Source organism: Lingula anatina, chromosome 2, assembly GCF_051362555.1.
Source record: "Lingula anatina isolate TDL-2025a chromosome 2, LinAna3.0, whole genome shotgun sequence".
NCBI classification, from domain to species: domain Eukaryota; kingdom Metazoa; phylum Brachiopoda; class Lingulata; order Lingulida; family Lingulidae; genus Lingula; species Lingula anatina.
The window spans coordinates 47,721,112-47,746,393 of record NC_141768.1 but is presented as its reverse complement, the minus strand read 5'-3'; the positions used below and the strand labels follow the sequence as shown (position 1 = coordinate 47,746,393).

Below are 25,282 nucleotides of genomic sequence, written 5' to 3'. Positions count from 1 at the left end.
AACTTTGAATCTTCAAGAGCTCTAAACATACATATACTCCACGTGAACCACTAAATTGGATTTCTTCCTCTTCCACCTCAGTAAGCTTGTCACTTAGATTTACATGTAAAATTTCGGTTTGAATAAACACGATGCCGGAGTCTTGAAAAGTCCGTCAAACCAGCTTGAATACCGACGTAACAGACACCAACTCAAATGGAGTGCCCTATTATCTCTCCCGACTACACTCCAGCCGAGCTTACTTTTCAAGGAATGGAGACTGAAGGACTTCAGATTGCAACGTTTCTCACTTGCTGATTTGTGCATTTCTCACATGAAAGTTTTCTTCTAGCACGCTCTCGTGTATTCTGCTCCTGAAATATGGTGCATCGTCTCATGTCTCTTTTGTTGAAAAAAAATCATAAAGCAGCAATAAACACTTATGCTAGAGTTGATAACATCATTTGTTTGTTTGGTCCTATGGTGTGATTTTGATGCGTGCGTGAAGCATTATCTAAATTTCTATTTCCTGTCAGTTTCTGCTTTTTTTTACTTGTCACACTTGTTTAACCTTACCAACACAATGTGGGGTTTTTTTTTTTTTTTGTTATTATTTCAATTCTCTATTTTTAAATTATTTCTTATTTTCCTTTTTTTTTTAATTTATGCCCTGGTGAATTATGAAGATAACATTTTCTGTCATGTATGTTATGGAAATTTTGAATTTTGAAATGGTTCATTTTTCATTCAAGAAATATGTCTGGAAATGTTATGATTATCCAAATATGCCCCTTTGATACATGTTTTTACCAACTTGGGTTTGTAAACTGTAGATATTGTGTATCATATCGCAAGTGACATATCATACAGAATAAAATGTACTTTCATATGATTTAAAGATCAATTTAAAGCGCTTCACAGTTATTTTTGTTGGCTTTTGGTTGGCTTTTGAGTTTTAATGGTTTTCAAGATGGAAGGAAGGGCGCAGTAGTTAATCTAGGCACCTGTGTCCCTCCCCTCCCCAGCTGAAACATTTTGATAAGTGAGCTAATAATTCACTTAATGCAATTTGTCGTTTAGTGTAGGCATTGTTCTTTTCATTGTCGGTAAGTGAAAGTAGATTTAGTTGTCAGAGGAGAGAAAAGGAAGGAGGTTTCGGTACATTCTTCGGCCATCTGTCCATTTCTTCCCCGCTGACCTCCTCTCCGGCGCACTTGTTCTTGCTAACCGGTGGTCATTTACTCAAATCGAAGCTCACTTTCAGCCCTGTGTCTTTGTTCCGTCATTTTCCCTGCCCCTCATTAGTCAAAATGTTGCCGAACAAAAATGTATTTAAAGTCAGAAGAATCGAATTTCCCGCAAATTGGATGCACGGATTATCGTTTCACTAGCATTGACATCTCTTTTCAGAGGCATTATATCATCTCTGTGATTATTCAAATCGGTTACACAACGACAAGGATTGGATAGCGTCTCATCACTGGAGAGATGGGCACAGTCCAGCTTAAATTAATAAATGCCAAGTATCATCCCTGTGTAGCTATTGATTACCTATAGAAGGGTTGGATCATTTTCGGCCATTACAATTCAATTAGTCCCCCTGACTGCCGCAGATGATGCAATTTGGTCATACGGTGCATTGTAGAGAGACGAAATACAGGGGGAGACGAAATTCTATTCCATCTTGATGCTTTTAAGAACATATTTTTAGAAATGAGTCATTGAAGCAAACAAAGTGATTTTTTGTTCCATTTAAATTTTATTTATTTATTTATTTATTTATTTATTTATTTATTTATTTATTTATTTATTTATTGCGTGTGCATATTAAATGTTTTTATTTGGAACCGGATATCTTAGATTTTGCAAGCAGCCATTTTAATAATTATTATTTCCAAAGATATGGAGATCTTTTCAAATAAAAATAACTCAGCGCACCATGTATGAAGAAAAATAATTGAAGTTTTTTTTAACTATCAGTGTCAATAAAAATCGTTTTTCAAACTCAACAGCAGGCTTAAAGAGAAGAAAATAAAAGAATTATAATTCAGAGAGGGACACAGGTGCACCATTAGTGTCAGACAGCGTTCAGGTGTACCTGCACCTTTGGAGACCAGTGTAAACTATTCTCTACATTCACTGAATCAATTAGACCCTCCTCCTCCCTCCTCGTTAAGCGCTCAAGCTGCGGAAAATTACTGCCAACTCCCTACCAGCGGCGTCCCTTCACTAAGGTAGACGAAAATGTTAATAAAGTTAAAAGACGTCAGGCGGGTTTCTTGTGTCTAGTTTTCGCTTAAGGAGAAAGAGCCTCCCGTAAATTGTTGGATTATTCAGCGAGAGTCACTCCAACCTGCTTGTAGCGGTGATGCTGGTAATAATTCCATTTAGAAATGAAATATTGATGTAATTTCACTCTCATTCTTTCTGTACCGTTTTTTTTTTCTTTCTTTCTTGTAGTCTCGGATGTTGCTTCAGGTAAAAAAAACTACACTACTTTGAAAATTTGACAGTGAACAACAACGCCAAACAAAGCAATCTTGTCGATAAAATGCAATCAAAACATCACGTAGATAAACTACTAAAATGGAGCGATTTGTTCGTGTTTCTTTTAACTTGAATTAATCATAAGTCGAAAAGCGATTTAAATACAAAACTAAATCAATGCTATTCAATTCGGATCGATAAACTAAGAATATCCTTTAACCAACACATTCCAATAGAAATCGCAAAAAGACATTGGTTACCGAGACCCTAGAAGAGAGAAGTTATATAAAACAACTCTTTTCAGTGGACACATAAAACCTTTTTTTCTTGACAAATACTCGTTCATTAATTTTCTCGATCTCTCTGTCTTGTTCTAATACGGGGTGGGGGTTGGGGGGGGACTTGGAATGATCGCACACACCTTGATAAACTCCTCTAACTTTTACTGAAGACATGATATTACTTTAAACCCCTCTGGAATCGATAAACTTGTAACTTTGAAGGATGAACAAATCCAGTGTGGAGTTTTTTGATACACGTATTGATTATAATGCTACTAAATTTAAAACTACGCAGATGAGCGTACATATTGTGAGGCACGACCAGTGGGGGTCGACGAAGAGCACCCGGTAATTTAGACAGTGTTCATGGACAAAACGGTTAGTCACCTTACTTTCCGAACTTAATTCTCTTCTCTGTTTGTACATTTGATTTCCGTCAGTGTGATTTTCTTGGATAATTTTTTCTTTGGGGAAGGGCTGGAGGGGGGGGGTGTAAGCATTGTTGAATGGTTTTTGATAAATTGGACCAGAGTATAACATTTTTATAATATAAAATATGTTGTTGCGCCTTTTTTTTTTTTTTTTTTTTTTTTTTTTTTTTTTTTTTTTTGTGGCGTAACGCTTTTGATGTAGTGAGTTTTAACCTGTTTCTTTTGAAGCTTGAAGAACATTTATTCCTAACTAAAATGTCATCATGAAAAAACAGGCGTCAAGTTGCACGCTGTCGTCCTGCTCGCACATGAGGTGCCTAGAGGAAGATAATCTTTTTGCAAACGTTTTTCCCACTTATGCCGTGCCTTACTACACAACTTGGACGTCTTCATCTTTGCCATAATTGAGCCTTCCTATTTGTGCAGTGGAGAGATAACAAACCCATACTCTCCAGATTATAACACCTTTTTACTGCCAATATTTGTGACTCTATTCGGGATTGTTTACTCGCCGTATTGATAGTTAATCACACCTGGCAATTCATTAATACTGTGTCTCTCCAGACACAAGAGCCGACTGAGAACACCTGATTTTAAGCCGTCACAAGGGGATCCCAAATTCCACTTTTGGTTCTTAAACCCTTTCTGGCGAACAATGGCAATTCTGAAGACTATTGAATGATCAGGGAAATACATTCAAGAGGTGTTTTCTCTTCGATTATAGTTTGGTCAGATAGTTGAAATTTGCCTTTACAGTCGTGTTGACTAGGAGTCTTGATCAGTTTATGTGCTGCCTCCTTCAGTGTTGAAGTGGAGGAACCAAGCATTAGCAGCGAAACTCAATCACTTGTACGCTTCGAATTGGGAGTCAATCGCATTCAAAGGCGCATTATACCCTTTCAAATAAAATGTAACTGCAAACAGAAACCTAGCACATGCGAGATCAAAAGGCTAAAACATACATTCACGTATTTCAAATGTGCGTGTTTGGTCAATATTTTCACTAATTTAAATAAAATCAAGCAATAAAGAGGTATAATACCCGCCCCAAGGCGTCGGGCGATAGGGGTCGTTATCAGGATTAAACCAACCATTAGATATGTCATTTATAATAGATACCGTGTTTATTTTAAAATGCAAATATACACATTCCCTGAATGCGTTGAGCCTTTAGCGCGTCAGTTAGTGCACGATCCGATCACTTCACATTGGAACTGATAAATAAATGTCTCAGTATCTTTTTTCCGCTGTCAATTCAGGCCATTTTAGAAGGGTTCATTAAATTCCTAATTTTCGCGGTTTCTGATTTTTAGAAAAACAAGTTTATTCAGCCCATCCCTGATTACGGGAATCGAGTCTATTTACGTGAAGATATCAGGGGGAAAACAGATCCGCTTTGCTTGAAGCCCAAGCCTCCGAGAACAACGAGTGTAACTCTTTACGTTCAATTAGCCGCCATGCTTCGATCAATATCTGTTTGAAAATGAACTTATCTTGTGTCTTCAAGGAGATAGTGACGATAATTCCATTCTCCACGGACAAAAGAGCGTAATTTGGTTCGGATAAAACCAGAAGCGTTGCAAGCCCCCTTTCCTTGCTCTAATTTACACACTCTTGATGCAGACCTAACGCTAATAGAAAAAGATATTAAATTTATATTTCAATCTAAGATTACTCATGTCTCAGATTCTCTTGGGGAAAAGAAAACCTCGTTTAAAAGAAATTATATCAAAGACAGTCTGCAATGACTATCATTTAATTCAATATTGAAACCAAGTCGCATTTGTGTTGCCTTCGATCTTGTTCAAAGAAACTAAAGACAGCGTTTAATAGACCGTTAGGAGCCGATTAGCGTCAAGAAAAATTGAATTTGCCAAGCTCGCATTTCGATTATTAGCACCGCTAGGTACTCTAATACGTTATGTCCATATGCCGCAGCACAAACAGTAGAGGGGACATCTGGCAAGGACAGGAGGGGTGTCGCATGGACGATAGAGTAGCCACTTAGCCCCCCTGGGTCAGTGGTATACTGGAGGGGGTAGGAACGCTTCCCATCTTATTAACTTTATAGAGCATGAAATCTGATGTAAGATCATGAGAGATGAATGGAGGAGGTCTGGGTGTGTTATTATGGTTGTACAAATGTAAATGTGAAAGTGTGATTGGTCGTGTTATTATTGAAGAAGGATTTTTGTGGGAGAAATAAGGAGGGGTTAATATTATTCACGTTAAGTTGTGAAAAGTTGCTGTATATTGTTCCAGTTGGCAAGAAAGGAAAGTGACAGGGGTTTAACTGTGTTCACAGTGAAAATCAATGGTTTTTCACTTTGGAAATGTCATTGATTTCTTACTGAAATAGAATTTAAAAACATCATTTTACGTATAAGTTAAATAAATGTCGAAATTAAATATACCTCGATAGGCTGTCGTAGATTTTAAACCAAGCCTATGTAAAAAATATAGTTATCTATAACTCAAAAAGGATGTTGTAGGCCTATTCTTTTATTCAATTAGTTTTTTTACTATTCCTCAACTTTTAAGGAATCGTTTCGGTGCAGTTCGTTCAATTCAATACAAAAATACTCTGTCTTACAGAGCCTGTAGTACAGCCGATAGCTAGAATCAATAAATATGTTTGCTTAGTTTAGGAAACGTCAGTTTTTTCTTTCTCTTTAAAGCTTAATCTTTTAATTCATCGATATACACCGCCACAAAGTAAGTGCTCTGTCCTTATAGATTTTCTCTTAGTCCTTTCCGATGGAACATGAATAAAGATTAACAACTAATTTAAAGATGAAATTTCACTTGATAGAATATTTATTGTTCCCCTTAAGAATGGATCTCAGAAAATAAACATTAATTGTTTGGCGTTAGACGGAACAGCGGACCACTTGAGCCTGTTGCTTGCCTACCGTAGATCAATTAGTAGACTAAACGGCAGGTACTTAGAGAAGTAGCATTATCTAGGAGTTGATTCAGTAAATCAAACCCAACTTACTTTATACAATATGCTGTTTGTTGTACCTTTTATTCAAGTTACATAAGATCGGTTCTTTCGAATGATTTTTGGCAATCTGCTGTGTGAAAACGCTGCTATTCAGTTTATGTTATTCCTAGTCTTTCACTCTTACTTTTTTTCACATTTGTCTTCGGTAGTAAGGGTGTTCTTTACTCCTCTGTTTTAAATAACCGGATATCTGTAATCATCACTGGTGTTAATTTACTATGAATTGACAATAATTCTTGATTAACGATTCAATCATCAGTGCAACGGCTGAAAAAGCAAGCTTGCCACAGAAGTATTCACGCGTGTTAGTCCTCTGAGATCTTGGCAGGGGCTAGTTCGATCCAGTCGTGTGTTATTTTTTCTCTACAAAATAACTGTTAACAGGGTTAAGTGCAGTTTGAAACTTAATCCACTGCACGAATGTTTGTACATTAATTAATCGTCAATTAAACAGCAGTTGGTGATAATCCTGTGAACAGTTTACAAGTTAATTGCGTCTGCCGATCGAAAGATGGTAACTTAATCGCGGGAAATTGCCGCCGAGAAAGCCCACTGATGGAGAAAAATCTCAACTTGTGCTTGTGTATTTTACTCAAGGAAGGCTTCCCGTTTGTGAGTGCATCGCGGTGTCAAAATCGACAACTTAATTTTGACATGTATTCAATCGCTTTCGGTGTCAAATATTCCCTTCCGCCGTCTTTATCTGGAGTTCATTCCACTCGTCTTTTAGGCCGCCGTCTACGCTAAATCCTTCATAAAAAAACGACGTGCTATTATTGTTCAATATATCAGATTATAGGCAGATTAATGGAAATTATGAAATGTTCGATTTAAATCTTTTAGATCTATGCAAATTTTCACGGTGAATAAATCAGAAAATAATTAATGAACACTTAGCGAGGATTTAGATTGCGTTCAAGTGTTTACGTAACTCCTTCAATTCTGATCTGCCAATTGTTTATTAGTCCGGATGCTGAGTGATTTTCTTGGTAAGGAAACGTTTTCCTAGTTTCTGTTTGGAAGCGGAGAAATAGAAAACTTGAAGTCGTATGTTAAATAGAAAAGTATTGCCGTTACAATATTTGACTAGTGTTACTTTACCAGCCAACACGCCATCACATCACCCAGACATGCACTTTTACTTAATTTTTAGTCGAGGTGCAATTTCCTCAATTGATTTTAGCGAAATCCGAACCCTCAGCTTGAGAAAATGCAGCCACGCACGATGGAACCGTTTCCGAGGATTCGGTGACAACCCCTTGACGGTCGTAATGTCGCGATGTGGGGCCAAATTGTGGGAAATTACTCAGATTTTTTCGCGCTTCTTCGAGCAGCGATTTATTTCGGGGCTGCGCAGGTTAAGTCGTATCTCGATAGATGATAGCATAAAGCATATTCCAGAGTTAAGTTGTCCTCAAAGTTAGTGTTATGTTAGACTGTCGTGCTAATAAGATTTGCCAGCCGTGCTGCTACCTTTGACATAACGAGATATAATGCTGACATTCTCATATTGACATCATCTATTTATCAGCTTTATTCTTGACATGTGTATATGATTCTTTATTAAACTCTCTCTCTCTCTCTCTCTCTTTCTCTCTCTCTCTCTCTTCCTCTCTCTCTCTCTCTCTCTTCCACCTCTCTCTCTCTCTCTCTCTCTCTCTCTCTCTCTCTCTGTGTGTAACAATAACAAAACATAGATTTATTTAGATATAATGATAATGACGATTTCAAAATTAGTAGGATGAACAGACAAAAAAAGACATGCCTCTGTCTTCCTCTTAAACATAACTTGAAGTAGTAAGATATTTTTCATTATGAAAATCATTTTGCCTGATGTTCATCTTCGTCCGTCCTCGAATGTCATCGGTATCCAGGTGACCTTGTGTCATTTACACGACATTCCGAGGTAAACTTGGCCAATTTGAAGATTCGAGGTATAATTCTTCGTGATGGGCCGTCAAACTGATTTCCTTGATTCGTATGACATAAATAATGCATCTTGTAGTGCAGATTAATCCCGACTTGCCCATCTATTATTTAATCTTGAGTCGATTTCTTTTGCGATCATCGTGATAATTATTAGATCTTTCGAGTCCGTCATTTTTAATTAATTTTGTTTCTACTCTGGCGATACATCCACTCTGGCACGCCATTCTTGTGTAGGTCACTGCTAGAAATACTACTTGGTAACAAGCACCGGGAATCAGTGCAACTGGATACGAAATGATAATTTAACCTCCCCGTTTGCAAGATCCTACCTCTAGATAATCAGCCAAAGGTAGAAATAGCAGCTTTCTGTGGGCCAAACGCTTTGGCCTCTAGTACTTGTCAGATATCGTGACTTTTCAAAGAACGCCACAATAACTATCATTTATCCTGTCACGTCCAAACTCCTGTAATCTGACTAAGGGTACGTTTTTCAAAAAAGTCATTTATTTTCTTTCTACTTTGTCGACAAAAATGGTGCTGTTTTGATAAATAAAATATTTATTTCGTCTTTATCTCTATTTTACAATTCGCATCCAGTACTCCTTCATAACGTCACTAATCCTTACTCCAACATGAAGTTTTAGGGAGGAAAAGAAATTCTGGGGTATCATTATATTTTGGAGTAAAATCTCTGTATTTGCTGACACCTCGTGTTTAGAGTCAAGCGAAGTAATCCTGAGGTATTGTTTGTCTAACTCTGTCCTTGTCCTCTGACCCGAAAAATACCCCAATAATACCTGCGGCCGATGACCATTGTCCAGTCTTGACCATTTGGTGGCGGAATTAATAAAATACTGACCAAATATAAAGAGCTAAAACGACAATTTAGCATTTTGCGACCGATCGTCGACTATGTCGTGTTTATCAACAATGTTGATATTGTTACGATTGTTTCGCTCCGTTCAGAATAGGAGGAAATCTGAAATATACACATCTCCCTGAAAGCGACAATCCACACACCTTCACAATGTGGATAGAGCAGGTTATGAAGTAAAAGCCGAGTTTAATTTGCTTCTGCAAGCTTAAACGAACTCACAAATGCACCATGTCAAATAGGCATGAGTATAAATGAATTGGTAGCATAAAGGCCACCCTAACATTTTACCGACGGATAATAGTAGCTGAAATTGAACTCAGCGGTCCAATTAAACATTACACCTTAAAGTGTTACGCCCTTACGGACAATTCGTTTCAATTAAGCAGTGCCTTATATTGAAACAATTAATTTTGATAGAACGTGTTTTCCTGCCTCCGCCATTCTCTCCTAACTGCTCAAGGGTCGACTGCGACTTTAGAAGACGAGGAATAATATTTTGTTTCTGCTTAACGACATACGCACCGCTTGCACTGCGCTAATACTCCAATGTTGGTGGAAATTAAGGCTTTTCAAGATATTACTAATATTGTATGCTTTTTCTATTTTTGACATAGCTTATCTGGAGGAATCATTGGTCGCCCGCAGCGGTGTCGGTGAGGGAGAAAAAATAAATACCTTTAGTTTGAATAAAGTATGATCCATTTATTTAAATGTATTTGTACTTTTAAGAATTATTTATAATCAAAAATGATAAATTGCTTTAAATGATTATGGATCTAAACCTATTTGAAATTAATTTGATTTATTTGTTTAACGCAATTAAAACGTCTGACAACCCTGGCATCCTGAAACTAAAACATCTACTTTTTAAAATTTAAATCCAATAATATGTTAATAAAAGTGACTTACCGTACTGAGAAAATAACATAATATGATATTCTTTTAAGGGCATAACAATGTGTATAGAATTTTAAAAAGGCAAAAGCACAACTCTTTTTAAATTAGTCAGAAGAAACCGTGACAATCACTTTAAGGTGAAACTGGAACTTAAAGTTTCCATCATCTAACTCTTGGAGGGTCTAATGTTTTGTTATGCAATCCAATAAGTCGTGCTCTTCCAGTATACAACGTTCTGGTGTAATTACAGACGTGACATATATAAACTGCTGGGGGGAGAGAGGTTTACAGTAACGTCTACCTACTCGAGCTAAGTAAACAACAGGTAAAGTGGAACGCTGTCGGCTTGACCCCTCATCAGGGTGGCAACTCAGGTCTCTCCAAAATCCGCTTCTTTTTTTTCTTTTTACTTTCCTTTTTTCTTTGGTTTCTTTTCTTTTTTTTTTCTTTTACTTGATATATTCTTTTTATTTATTTTCAACTATTTTGAGAGAAAAGAGAGAGTGAGAAATACATATCTAATGTAATTGATATTTCTATTGGCTTAATGGTTTTATGTAGGTAGTCCTGAGACGCTAGTGTAGTGCGTCTTTTTAAGAAGTGAATTATTATTATTATCAAAATAATTGCTCTTAAATTTGATTTTGGTGGGAGAAAGGAGGCAGAAAATATGTGCATATTTTATTCAAAATGTTGAAATCAAATGTATGTTTCATATAAGATGGCCAACCGAAATGACCGTGTTGCAGTTAAGTGGGGTTAGTTATTAGGTTTGCGTTGAATGACGATAGTTGCTGTAGTGTCTAGTAATTTTACCACATTAAGTAAAGATGATTATTTCTGCAAGTTTTTAATGGCAATTTAGACTAAAAAACATTCTTTATGGATTTACAGAGCTATGTATAATTTTGTTTCACCATCAACTTGATATTGGACTATTAATCATTTTGTTAGGAGCTTATTTTTTTAGTCTCCAAAAGAGATCATTTTGGGTATTAATCAGTGCTACATATAAAAGTCAAACAATGAAAGGAGTAAATATAATCTCAGCTTGGATAAGCAGATTTCTCTTTTTTTCTGAGATACGCATGCCAAGACAGCACGGTTAAGTTCCCTTTAAGTATTTCTGACAGTTTAATCTGCAGTGCACCTGAGTCTGAGAGAAAGTAACCCCCAGATTCGGTGTGGATTTCGGAAATTATAAATATTGCAAGAGACCATAATATAGATAATATTCTTGTCTCCATAATCCGATTATAGTATTCGTGGATCAATGGACCTCAGAAAAACAGTAGCTTACAGCTGTGAGCTTGGCTGGCGGCAATGACGCTACGCTGCGACATCAAGAAACGGTGGTTATTTTTCAGAAAGAGTGTATGGGAAAAGTTGACTGCACAATGAGAGAGAGAGAGAAAGAAGAGAGAGAGAGCTTAATAATGATGATACTCATAATCATGATGTTTTGTAATAAATTTTGTTTTTGTTTGTATTTTTCTTTTTTTTTCTTTTATTAAGGAAAAGTCAACAAAAATATATTCCTATGCATTCATTCATTCATTTGAAAACTTTTCACAACAGTGTACGTTATTTGTTATATTTTACCCTTTGACAGCGGTAAAACTCCCATCTGTTGTCACTGTTATAGTACGCTACTAATCAGACATGTATTCAGTTCTGATATTCCTAACTTCCATGCCAAGCTAATAAAAAAACACCGAAGTCCATTAATGTGAAGGATTTTGTCTAGCAATCACCCCGGTAAGGGGCATGTTCATTTGGACAGCTTATTCGCCTGGATTAGCAGATAAATTGAAGTCTGAGTCACTAAACAGAGCGTCGGTGGAAAGGTACGGGATTTAAGAAGCGTATTTTTATCCAGTATTAGTTGATAAATGATCTAGGATCTCGGAGTTAAATGCGCAGAGAGATGTCATCCCCCATGTTCGAATTAAAACCTTTTTGGCTATGGAAATGACATTCGTTCATGATCAACAAGCATTCATGACGGGCAGGGTTATTCCATTGGTTTTCTTTTGTTGAAAGTCCCTAAAAATGCGACAATTTAGAAATCTGAGTTTAGAATACGCAACAATTGTCAATTTTGACAAGAACACTTTGGACAATTTGTCGGTCGTGGGCGCACACTATGGCGAAGTTGTTTAGACGCTATTTGTGCCCCCTCTCTCCAATTATTCGGTTAATAGCAGTGTTAAGAGGACTCAGCTATTAGGTATCAAAATCTATGTTATTCAACCTTCGTTTTAACCGTAGGGTTCTACTCTCACGAGTAAATAACATGAGGCCCGATATTGCGCGTCCATCGCTTAACTCCATGGGTTTTTTGCTGACACAGTGTCTTTTAATGCAGTGTAGTGCAAATATGAGAAGAGGGTTCCTTTCTGAGTACATAGGACGTATTTGTAAGGCTACATGATCGGAGAAAGCAGCCGGGCCAAAAATTTGCGGGACAAATATTTGTGAGTGTCACACTGCTGCTCGGAGGACTTGATCTTGGGTTTAATTACTGTCTTCGCATCTTTTTCAGATTTTAGGCGGCGAAACAGGACCTTATGAAAATAAAAGGTCGGAGACCCAAGTAACGATATTAGCGTGTTCTATTCTCCCTCAATTCATTTGCCTGTATTGTCCGCGGCGACTTGTTGAAATTGACACATTCGAAATCAAATGGAACGAGTCATATGTGGGTTTCTTTCCCTACCTTCTGTATAGACACTTTTAAAAGGGTTCACCGCGCTGCAAAAGGCCGGGGTGACGGACGCGCATTGAGACGTATTGTAACCCCCGAGTATGTCAACAACTAATATACGGTACATAAACATCAGCCTCAATGGCAAGAATATGCCCGATCACCGCCAGTTGTCAACCAATAGAGAAGAATAATCGCCTCCCTTGTGTTCGCCGCGACCTGTGTCATAGATCAAAGTTAAATTAATCTTAATAAAGGACTCTAAACTGGCGTCTTATATAAACTCTTTGGGGTGTTGCCTTCGCGTTGCTCAAATTGTTAATTATCTCCGCTCCGATCGCAGACGCACGTCTCCATACCTGACAAAAGCGTAATAGTGATCGTGGTCTCATTTCATTGGCAGAGAATTAAACAACAATATTTTGGGAGTTGTAAGCGGACACGGAAAACAATAAGCAGGACCACTCAGTTGAGGCTACTAAGGTTGACTCGAAAGGACTTTTGGGGGTTTGTTTTTGTCACTGAAGTTATAAGACCTACGTGAATATGATAATACCCGAGGACATCTTTTCCCAAACAAAATACGTTAAGGCACACAGGCTTAGTGTCACTGGCCATCTATTCATTTGGCCGGTCTTTAAGTAGTCAAAGATTTGACTACGTCACACATGTCCAGTTTGGCTAATCAAGTCTCAATCAACTCAATATAAAATTATTATGATTCCTCGTCGCTCTGATCCAGCAAGTTAATCAAATACAAACAGATTTGTGTAACAGAGAAATTGACTTTATAATTAAAATATCTTTCAAAATATCCCTAAAGCTGAGATTTTCTTACCCGTGGTCGACGGTTGCGCAACTCGTCAGGTATCAGAAGCTAGTGATCAAATATATCTTTCACAAATTCGTTGTTGCCACTTACGTAACTCTAAAGAAAGCCAATAAAATCAGTTTCGTTAAGACCCGACGATGAAGTACCTGAAGTACCCTATTGTTTGCATATATGATAATCTCAAATTTTATCAACTCTATTTAGACAGGTTTTCTCAGTATATATACCCTATCAAATTCATGACGGAAATAATTTGGTTTCGGCGCCTGATACTGGTGGGCTAGAGTACGTGAACAATGGTGAGATATAAGATATTGTATATAACTACCACTGCTGTAACTTTTGATGAAGTTTGTCTTTCTTGTAAGACATGTCCAGAAATACCAAAAATAACAAAAAAAGAAGACGCGTTTATCTTAAAGCAAGTGACATGAATGGTGAAACCGGCTGGTGTAAAACAACTGCAGATTTGAAAAAAATAAATAAAAATGCTTTACTATTATATCATTGTAAGTATTTGTTTTAATAAAACTAATATTTCGAGCGGTGGTGACAGTATCATGACCCAGAAACTATTTACAAAACCAAATGTTTAGAATAAAAGAGCAATGGATTCTCCTAAGAGATATTCAATAGTAATAAACGCAATGCATTATCTTTCAATGTACATATCAGTCAAATATTCCATATCTAAAAAATATACCATTATCTCATATTAATGAAAGATCGATAATTATTCGATCAATTTGTTGTAGAATTCCAAGTATAATGCATGCCGAATAAATTAGATCAAAAATGATCCATAAACATTTCATTTAGAATTATTTTACTTTAAAAAAAATTAAGAAATGTATCTCATCATTCAAGACGATTCTTTGGGAATTTTTAACTATTTTTTGTTCTTTCACTATTAACGAAAGCTTAACAAATATCTGTCCGTTAGATCGATGCAAATTCGATCAAAAGATGAGAGAAGAAAATTAAAATATTAAATTAGCTGTAGTTTTCGGGTAAGGAATGGCTGAGAAGAAATATGACGACCATCCTTGCGTGCAATCCAATTGATGTCGCTTAAATAATTGGCATGTTTATATTTAAAAAGATATTTAAACAATGCCTAATAATTCACTAATTTACACGTACCATACAGACGTACTGACTACGGCCACGTGTCGCACAAGTGATAACTAAAACAAAGAACTCCTTCCCAGCAGCTTTCAATGTCATTTTAAGCGTTTTTTCTCTTGTGAGAACAACAGAAAGCTTTTTTCCGTCTGTTAACCTTGACATTATAGAAATGATTAGAACCCCATTAAGGACACCGAGAAAAGACGCGAATCGTTGTCAGAAATAATGAAAAAGATAAACTAATATTTCCCTGATCTCGGCTTAAGCTAGCTCTTAAAGGAAATTGATTTAAAGTCGTAATCTGAAACTCTGCCCACGCGTCAAAAGAAGGGTTTTCATCGAACGTGTATTTTGTTCAATATCTGTTTATCAATGTGCATCATGTTTTATATGAAAGAGGGAAAAAGAAAGAAAACGATCGCATTTTTCGATCACAATTGCAAACTGAATATTCATCTTACTCCCCATATGCACTCATAATATCATTCTACATTAAATGGCGGGTATCAGTACGGTATGGGAAAAAATAGAGCTGACTGGAAATTCACACCGACCGACCCGACTTACGGCAGGCTAAAAAAAAAACGTAGCAAGGTTTTAGATTTAACTGTCACCGCGACGGTGGTCTGCCTTCCCAGCCGATCCTAAATCCTCTTTACTGGCATTAATTAAGTAAGAGTCAGCGGAATATCGGGCCCGCTGATTCCCCTATAATCCCCTCTAAGTAAAAATTGATACAGCACATCGGTGGTAAAAAAAATGAGCGGTAATGGGTGGAAAATGCCAACGCTTGACCTTTTTGGGTGCGTAATTCTCCTAGCAGGAACAGAGAACGTGCCACGGTACGGCATTTCTGGGGCTGACATGGTGGATCTCGTGGCCACAACCCTCTGTTGCTGTTCTACTTCTTTTTTTTTTTTTTTTTTTTTTGGTAGAGTTAAGTTTGTGTGCGCATGCACGCTCCAACGCTAGAGTGCAGTTGTGCTAGTTATGAGTGCATGAGAGACGTACGGAAAGAGCGAGAAAGATGGATAGAAAGCAAATTAGGACGGGAGCCTCCGTGTGTGGGGGTGTGGTACCCTCTACCAGGGTGAGTGATAGATTTTTTGACAGATATTCACGGATATGTCTCTAGATAGATAGATGGTCATTTTCAACTTAACCCAGTTCAGCTGTAAATGACTATCTATCTAGCTAGAGACATATCTGTGAATATCTGTAAAAAATCTATCACTCGCCCTGGTAGAGGGTAGGGTATGGAGGGGGGATAGAGACCTGGCTGTGTGTGCACCCCACGCCCCCAGTGAGATCAACCTGTCCTCACAATAAATAGTTTACGAAGAGAATACTATTCGTCCTTAATCATAATCTCAAACAAATCACAAACAGTTTTGATTTGGGGACATTCGTACAATGTCACACATACGTGACAGATACCTCCACAGTTGACAACCGCATAACTATTGTTAAAGCCAAACCTGTTTAAGTGGTAAAAGCAGGGAGAAGAAAGCACACATATGTTCATGATATCATTTTAAACCTTGCGTACCCATCGGCAATTTTTCCACGGATAACAACCGCAAAAGAAAAGCGCAGCGTTTGTAAGCATACCATCGTAATCCTTTAGAATAACTTGGTGTGGTTGAGAAGTTGTCGTGAAACGTTGAAATAATCTGGAGTCTGTATCCTATGGAGAGGATCGCTTACAAAGTTTAGAAGTCGCCTTCTGTTAAAACTCAAGTTGCAGAAAATTCCTTATTCCCGCCATCGGCCAGAATGATATTAATACATTATTACTTGAAATTTATCTGCTATTCATACCGACGGGCTTTTAGGGTAAAATTTCACAGTGCATTGAACAATTAAATGAAATTGACTTGGTTTGAAATCAACAAGTGATTGCGTTTCACGAATTTTGTAGGCACTTTTCAATACAACAAGTCTTGTGTAAAAAACTCAAAAGGCGACCCGATTCCCTGTGCAGAAAGGCTGCTGTTAGAGAGACAATTGAAAAGTCACTTAAATGGTAAAACAAGTAATTCAAACTCAAGTGATCTGGCCCGATAAAAGAATGATTTCAAGTCGGAATTGATAGACTTAAAACCATTTCCGTGTCGTTCAATTCTTTGCCAAGACAGAGGTGGGTGAACGAGGCTTACTTGGCCTAAGCTGTTGATCAAGTGACACTTTCAATGAACTATTAAATACATACTTCAAAAACTGCTGATTGTAGTATTGTATAAGATTGGGGCTAAATAGAAAGCACGGAGCGACGCTTTCAGATACCGTAAAGGAAACGCTTACAATAACAGGGTTTTTTTCTCGTGTATGGTTTAAACTCTATTTCACTTTTTAACAATAGAAAAAAAGGTTGGTTATATTATAAATGGCCACTACAGAAACAGACGTAAGATGTGGTAGTCATTTTCCCAGCGTATTTTGTTCCATGTAGAGTGGTAGAAAACAGTATCGCCCTCTGGCGGTGAAACACGGAAGTACCCCTCCCTATCATTACCCGTGTTTGTGTGTTTGTGTATTTGTAGCATTATGCGATATGTAGGCGCCGCGAAGGCTGACACCTTCTGCTGTACGTGAAAAAGAAAATAAACCGAGCGCTCTTTCCGCCTGCAGGCATACCGTGGCGGTAACAAGGCTTAATAAGAGCAGGTAGCCATAATGGAACGCTCAACGGGGAGAAACAGGTAGCAGCCACGTGGAGTTCCACTAAGAAAGACATGTTTAAATTTATATCTGGAAATAAACAATTTAATCTTGACCATTATGAAAATTTCATTAACTTTTCTTTTAATTTGATAGACATTCTAGTTCACCATTGATACAAAAAAGCCATTTAATATCATAAGAAAAATATACAGAATATACATGTATATAAGTAATCAACACCCATTCCAGAAAAATTGGTCCCACCAAAAAAGTGGCACTATTTCAGGCAAGTATAACCATGGTCAATCTTTTGTCAACTCTCTGTGTGTAATTTTGTCGAATACAAAGTTCTGAAAATGTACCATTTTAGCAAGCCTTACAGTTATTTGTTTTCAATATTGTTCCCACCCTAATTTGATTGTGACGAATCCAAAAAACAAACAAACAAACAAACAAAAAAATGAAATATATTGAAATAATGCGTGGCCTTCAAATTGTGTTAAAGATATTTGGAATTCCACTCACTTTTCCGTGTGTGTGTGTGTGTGTGTGTGTGTTTGTGCATTCCACTACATGTATAACTTGCGGTGCTGCGATTTAATAAATATTCTTGGATAAAACGGAGAATTCCACACCTCTGTACGAGCATACACCCACGCTCCTTTACTGTCTCATCGTATCCGTGGCAGCTAATACTAAATCCCCATGTTTTACCTCAGTGCGTTGTAGGCGTATTACATAATGTCGCCTCACCTTCCAATATGATCTGTGTGATCGTAGAGAGGATCATAGGCATGTTCAATATTGACAATTGAGCCAGCAGTAAATGAGTCTTGTCGCAGTGCGTAATAGCGTTGACACACCCGACAGTCGACAACTGTACAAATTTGTGTCACCTGCCTAGGTTCGGCTTTATTTGGACTGAGATAGTAACAGATAACTAGAAAATTAATCCTCTTACTTACGCTTCGTTGTTTGTCAATTTCCCGTTAATGTTGCGTAAGGGGACATTTAGGACGCGCCAAACACGAACCACGCTAGCTTGGACACCGTTTGTTATCCTTTTGTTTTGAAAAACGGTATAGAAGTGTGCTGGGTTATTATTACCACCTACGTAATACTGCAGCAGTGAGAGACAAGGCGCCGTCATCTATGCAATCATCTCCAAGCTGAAGCCTCGTTATCAGTTGTGATACATAAACATGTATTTTTATGATAACGTGTCTAAGGTACCTACCACCCTAGGCCAACTCGTGTTGAAACGTATATTACATAGGCGTATAGTAATTGTCATTAAACAATAGTTAATTGAGTACAAGAAGGTTTTTACATTTATAGGTTCTACTTAAGAAGGGGAAAATTTGCTATACGACATACGTTTTATAAAAAGCTATAAGTAAATGGATAAGACCCCTTGCAAATCATTATGAAAACAATATCTTACTTTAAAAAGCAATGAATTCAGCTCCATTTGCGTAACATTCCTTAACCTATTTTACCGCTGTTATTAAAGCACAACTATGGTAAATTTAGAAAGACCCTCAATCATCTCACATTCGCTATGGCAGTAATTTTATTTATCAAATTTTTATGACACGTGCGATTGAATGAAAGTGAATGATCTAATAATCCTGTGTGCACGCAAATTGAGGCAGTAATCTCAAACTTGCGTTTGTGCGTAATTCTAGTGTCTTTAATCTGATCAGTATAGGATGCTAATAAAATCAATACCTATCAAATATGATCTTTAAATGCAAATAGATTGGATTTATTACCACGAAAGCAAACAAAGAGACATCAAACCGACACGCGCTGGCTTAGAGACACTGACAACAAGAGTTTAAAACAAAGTCCAAATACAAAATTAAAGCAGAAGAACGCGCGTTCTGGAGGGCGTGCGGTCGGATAACCCCACCTCAGTTCAAAATTCGTTATCACAAGCATTTGGCGTTTAAACAGCAAATCGTGGGAAACCATTACTCACAAAGGAAATTCAGTATACGTGTATATACTGGTGGGGCGGGATTGTGAGAAAGAGGTAGCGTAACATCAAAATTACTTTTATTAATCTGCCAATGGCAGGAATATGTACAGAGATCTTCCGGATCGCCTGTGTCGAGGCAGTGTTCCCCCAAACCAAAGGTATGCGTTCCTAAGGTTAATTGTTGGATTAACGTCATGTCGGCCCCGCTGTTTTTGGGTTATACTACAACAAATGGACAGCCGATCTATTGTTATCCTTATTAGTCAAACAACAACCGTTTGGACAAAGCCAACTAAATGACACAAGCGTGCAGGGGTCAACTTTATAAAGATCGCTCTTCGTGACCACTACCCTAAATCTACCTTAAGTAGACCGGAAATATACGCTGATCCTCTCCTTTATTCCTTCTAATAAGTATTCCCGAACAAAGTAACATAGTTTGTCTTGATTTTGTGGGGCTTACACTTGTCGAGCACAAGTACGGCAATTTAATTATCGTTCAATGTAATTATATGTATAAGAGTTTCCTCTCAGTAGCGCATTACTGGGTACTTTCTTTAAATACTCATTAGTGTTATGGGCATTGATGCAACGTGCCGTTTTAGAATAATTTCAATATGTTGCAAAAGCTATCATAACCGAATACAGCAATTACAATAAAATCTGGACCGCTTGTTATTTCAAAGCCCAGTTTATTGCAAAATCGTTTAGCTTTGGAAGAGCTTTTAGAAAGATCGTCAATTAAATACAATGATATGAACTGGAAAAGGTTGCCCGGTTAATACAAATCCAGAAGTCAGATAATTCACGATAGAGAAAAATAAAGGCAAAAGGTATGTGTGTGTGTGTGTGTGTGTGCGTGCGCGCGCGCGCGCGTGTGTGTGTGTGTGAGAGAGAGAGAGAGAGAGAGAGAGAGAGAGAGAGAGAGAGAGGAAAGCCCATTTTAAAAAGATGTTTACCGAAAAAAAAATAATATATTACCAAATTCTGTTTGAGTGTTTCTTTTCATAGATATAAAATGGTGGCACTGAATTATTAGAAACTTATAAAGTGTGTGGTGTTAAAAACGTTTTCAATCCCATCAAACTCCCTGGTTCCTGCTCAGAAGGTGAACTGCGCGGATTAACGTGCCGCCTAATTACTTAAAATTGATCGGCAAATGCATGCTGCCTTCCTCTCTCGCACGAAAATTGGGGATAAACTACCAAAGTCTCTTCAAAATCAATCAGATGTTTTATCGGGTTCTAACTAGACATGCTAAGGGGCGTAGTTATCATATGGAAATACGAGCTAAAAGCTTATTAATTGTAACTTTGGACGTAATGATGCACGAGCTCGTAATTCCGTCCTGTTCGTATCATTTAACAAATAGTAACATATTCTATGTAATCAGTGTATTGTTGCATTTACACCACCCTGACATGCAACAAGGTGTCTCCATTAAAGTAGTCGTGTTATCTCGTTGAAATCTCCTTCTTCCTCAGTCGTGAAGGCGTGAATAAATTCACAACAGAAGCAACTTGGAATCAGTGAACTAATGAGGCCTCAGACGGGGACATTCGAAATGTTTTTTTTTTTTTCAATAAAAATCGAAATATCGGTCATCATTTCCTATTAGCTCTCAATCAATTTGATACATAATATTCTTAGACTTTTGCTAAACATAGGCCTACTCTTCTTCTTAAAAGAACATATTCTAAGTAAGATATTTATCTGCTAGCGTTATTTTTGCTGATATGTATTTTTTCTCTTGCTGCCGTATATTCAAAACCAAAAGCGGGTCTACAAAAGGATTGGACTGAGAAAGGGAAGTCGGTTTAGGTGAGTATGCCACTATAGTTATAAATGGCAACCTTTCAAGTATTGCTAATGAAAATAGAAATAAACATTTTTGCATTCACGAAATTACAGAGGGTCTGCCATTTTCTAATATGATAAGATACCTTTAATGAATTTTTAACAAATAATTGTTTTAAAATTTGAATATTTACAGTGCACAAACGAAATTTCAACCATTTGTTAAAGTGTATTCTGTCAAAGATTGTCGATATGGAATTTTAATTGGGGCAGATACGAAGCTGCGTTAATATCTAACATGTTCGTGCATTAATCTTTAAAAAAAAGCATGAGATTTACGACTGACATGAAATCAATATAAGAATTTAATGTCGACATTCTATTTAAGCATGTCAGGTCATGAATAGCCCAACCTGTGCAGATAGCCGTGTTTGAGAAAAGCTAGTTTGGTTCTCCGCGTTCATGGGAAGTCGAACTAATTCCCAGCTTGTCAGATAGCACAAAGAAAAATCTGTGTTCACCATAGGGGGGTTCTCTCACATCTGCTCACAGAAATGATGCATAAATATAAGACAATTTATGATTTTTTTTTCTTGTCGTAAGTTCCCGCTGATGTCTAAAATACCAACTCTTGTGTGCAATTTTTATTTGTTTTTTAAACATTTGCAAACTAAATGTCAGATCATTTGTTTTAGAACCACTGGAAGCCTTGTTATTAGTATTTGTCATTTTTTCACAAAATATGCATAAGGACAATTTTTCCTTTATTTGAGAATTATTTATGTATATAATATATGATAAGGCTACCTACAGAACAAAATGCGTTTTGATAACAGGCTGAGATGTCTCACAATGAAACGACTGTAAAATACAGAATGATGACGACACTGTCCAACTTATTATTACCCCAATATCGGTTATTGGGGTACCTTGTTGTTCTGAAAATACAAGTTGTTTACTACAGCCTACTGTAATAAATTTCAAAAAGTAGCGCTGAATAAATAAGACAAAAAGAAAAAAATATCGGTAACAACAAAAAATCAAACATATAAGAAACATAAATAAAATGTTAATCAAAATGACATTTTCGTTATGTTCGTTCTGTAAATCAAAAAAATAGAATGGTTTAGAAAAGTATTACATTTGTGGTTTGTATGTTTTAGCCATTATGTATCAATCACGTATGCTTTGTACATTGTTTGATCAAAACAGCAATTAATGAAAAAATACGTCTTCCTTTCAACAGAAAATCTAACGAAGAAAGTTTGGACAAAAACAACTTTGAACATAAACAGAACTAACAGTCGTGTGTTCTGTTCTACGTAGTCAGGAATGCGTCATATCATGTAGCATCAAAAATGTCTGCACCAGGAATAAAGGAAGAAGGTGGGCTGGAAAGAGAAATTAATGAGTTTTTTTATTCTTCACATTACATTTAATGTGTTTTTGTGCTTTATTTCTAAGCAAGGGAAAGGTGTCGGCTCGCTTGCTCCTGCTGCGACTCGGGTGTGGACGCTCGCGCCTTAGGACAAAGTGTCGTCTGTTCCGCAATATTTTGAAAGAAAATACTCGTGAACGGGGGCAGTCTGCGCTTTTAGTCATTTCTCTCGTTCCATACTCATTGAGGGGGTGTTTTTTATAATCGGTAGGTCATATTAACAACATCATCAAGCCAAAACGCACAATGCTTCTTCAATGATATATTTTACTTTGTATTATGTTGATGTTAGGCGCAGTATTGTCGCGAAGGGGAAATACACGGCATTCAAGTTTCACCTTAAGGTATCTTACCTATTAAAGAATAATACGACGCAAGAAATAAATGTTATGTTATTTGTTGATGGAAGGCAGTGAAGCGAAGGTGAATGGCGTCGCAGAGACCGTGATCAGTGCTGAAAAACTGACGATCTTCACATTGGCTGTTGTGTTTCAAAATAGAGACTTCAGATCCGCAAGCATTGTGCTTTTTTTTTCTCTTCGGTTCTCAAATGATGTCGCTAGATCGTCGAGACCCGATATGTTACAAAACACCGGAAAATGGAGTCGGTAATGTAGCGAAATACTCGGAAGATTAATTGAAACCCGAACGATTGACAGCCGACACTGAGAGCGCACAATGCCGAGCTTAGATCTGTATTAAGATGCGAGGAGTTTTTCCCACCGTGACTTGGATTCGATGGTGTCAGGGTTAGAGTGATGTGAATCAATTACCAAGGGAACTGTAACACGACGACGTGCGAATATTCATGGTCATTCTTCCACCGTCTGTCATTTTTGTGCAACTGATGAAGAGAGCCCAATGTCTGATACACGCGCCTCTCTTCGGGGCCCTCAATGTCTGCTCGCGAGTCCGCCCATTTATTCCTTTCTTGTTTGTGACGCTCATCACTGTTAACGCGTTCACGAAGATAGCTGAGCCGTTTAGATATTTGATCAAGCTACAGATTTCAGCGACAAAATTAATCATAGAGCTGTCGTCGAGTTGCAGGGCTTGATCTCTATGAGACGTGACATAATGATAGATCTCTTAAAACTTTATGACTTTGGTAATAGGCTTTTGATAGGAGGAAAAAACAATGATAAAAGCAAAGCACCTCATAATAGTTGTCATTACCGCGATTTGTACGCTAAAGGTCGAATTTCCTGTCAGGGCTGATTCGTCACGAAAACACTTTCGTTTTATAAACACTATAATTTCGCCCCTCCCAAATTAATAAGAAGAACTGCGCGCTAAGTGTGAAGCACATTTGATCCATTTTATTCACTTCTAAATTAATTTAATTTCTATAGAATCTACTCAATTTTAGCGTTTTGCTCCTATCATGTTCCGTGTGATTTGAAGCGATCCGCCGGGTGCTTTCAGCCTTAAAGACACCAGATCCACTGTACCGGCTGAAGACGGTAATGGCCGCGGCCAGTAAGTTTTCACATACTTTGCGGTACCAAAATATTGCCAGAGTTCTGATATTGAATATGTTACATTCTACAAACGCCGATTTAGAATTTTTCGGTTTAATTGATAAAGATTTTTAAATTATCATTTGAATAGTTTATGTTAGTTTATGATAAATAAATACATGTATTCAGGCCCGTAGCCAGGGGGGTTCAGGGGGTTCGAAAGAATCGCCCCTATTGCTGAGAAAAGGTTCACTCTGGGTATAATTTGATCTAGGTACACTAGGTTTGCATGGGAAAAGGTCCACTTTTTCAGAAAAAGAAACCCCCTTTTGAAATTGCTAGCTACAGCCCTGTGTATAAAGGCCTCCATTGTCTTTCTAATATGACTTGCATTTCTATAGGATGGTATTTCAACTACCTACTCTAAAATCATCTACCTACATGTTAACTGATCAGACACACTATTTTTGGTTACAAGAAAATATTTATCTAATATGATAAGGTATGTACACTTTGAAAACGTGACAAAATATTTAGAAAATATATTCCAATGCTTGGTTTGAACATCACGAATCTCATAAAGGAAACTATCTCGTTACATGGAAACAAAAATTATACAATTCTTGTATTTATGTGGTTTGACATTCATGACTTCTTTTATCTGATTGACATATATACATTAATCAGTTGTTTTCTGAATAATAATTGTCTTATTTTTTGTACAAATGTCTGTATTTAGCAATGGTTCTAGAAGCTGAAAAAATTATTTTCACCCTTTGTATTATGCATATTGTTTTTAATAACAGTAATTCTAAGATGTGAATGTATGAAGAAAAATTGGATTAATAATTTATTTACAGTAAGGAATTCATATAATATGGCATGAAACTTGGCCCCACCAAACTTGTACCCTCTACCAGTGGCACAGATTGATTGTTCACTAGATATTCTGAGGTATGTATCTGGTTAATTCATAGCACATTTCTCGCGTTGGAGAAAAAAGGTGGAAGAGAGTAATAGACGGGACCTAGCACGCACGCACGCACGCACACACACACACACACACACACACCAAGAGGGGGGGGGAGAAGAAAAAGGGAAAGAGGGGACATTGTTCTGTCAGGGACAACATCATAAAATAATAAAAATGTGTTATTTTATTGTTGTTCAGTAAATAACTCCGTTTCCCCATTGTTTACTTTTGTGTTTATTGTTATCTTTATTTCAGGACATTTAGACCTACCGAATGTCGTCATTTGATCTATTTAAAGGAAAAATAAAAAACTGAACAATATTCATGCCAATAAACACTGGCCTTGCATTCTTAAAGACAAAAGGCAAAAATTCTTATGAAAACTAAAGTATTTACATTTAGATATGTCAA

The 25,282-nt window shown here is 37.1% G+C and overlaps 1 long non-coding RNA gene across 1 annotated transcript; it reads left to right on the top strand.

Moving 5' to 3' along the window:
• The first annotated feature begins 4,923 nt into the window (after positions 1–4,923).
• Positions 4,924–24,960, top strand: LOC147763777 (uncharacterized). The gene is made up of 3 exons (XR_015332916.1): positions 4,924–5,216; positions 20,981–21,024; positions 24,759–24,960. It is a non-coding gene; the product is annotated as an uncharacterized LOC147763777 (long non-coding RNA).
• Positions 24,961–25,282: the final 322 nt, after the last annotated feature.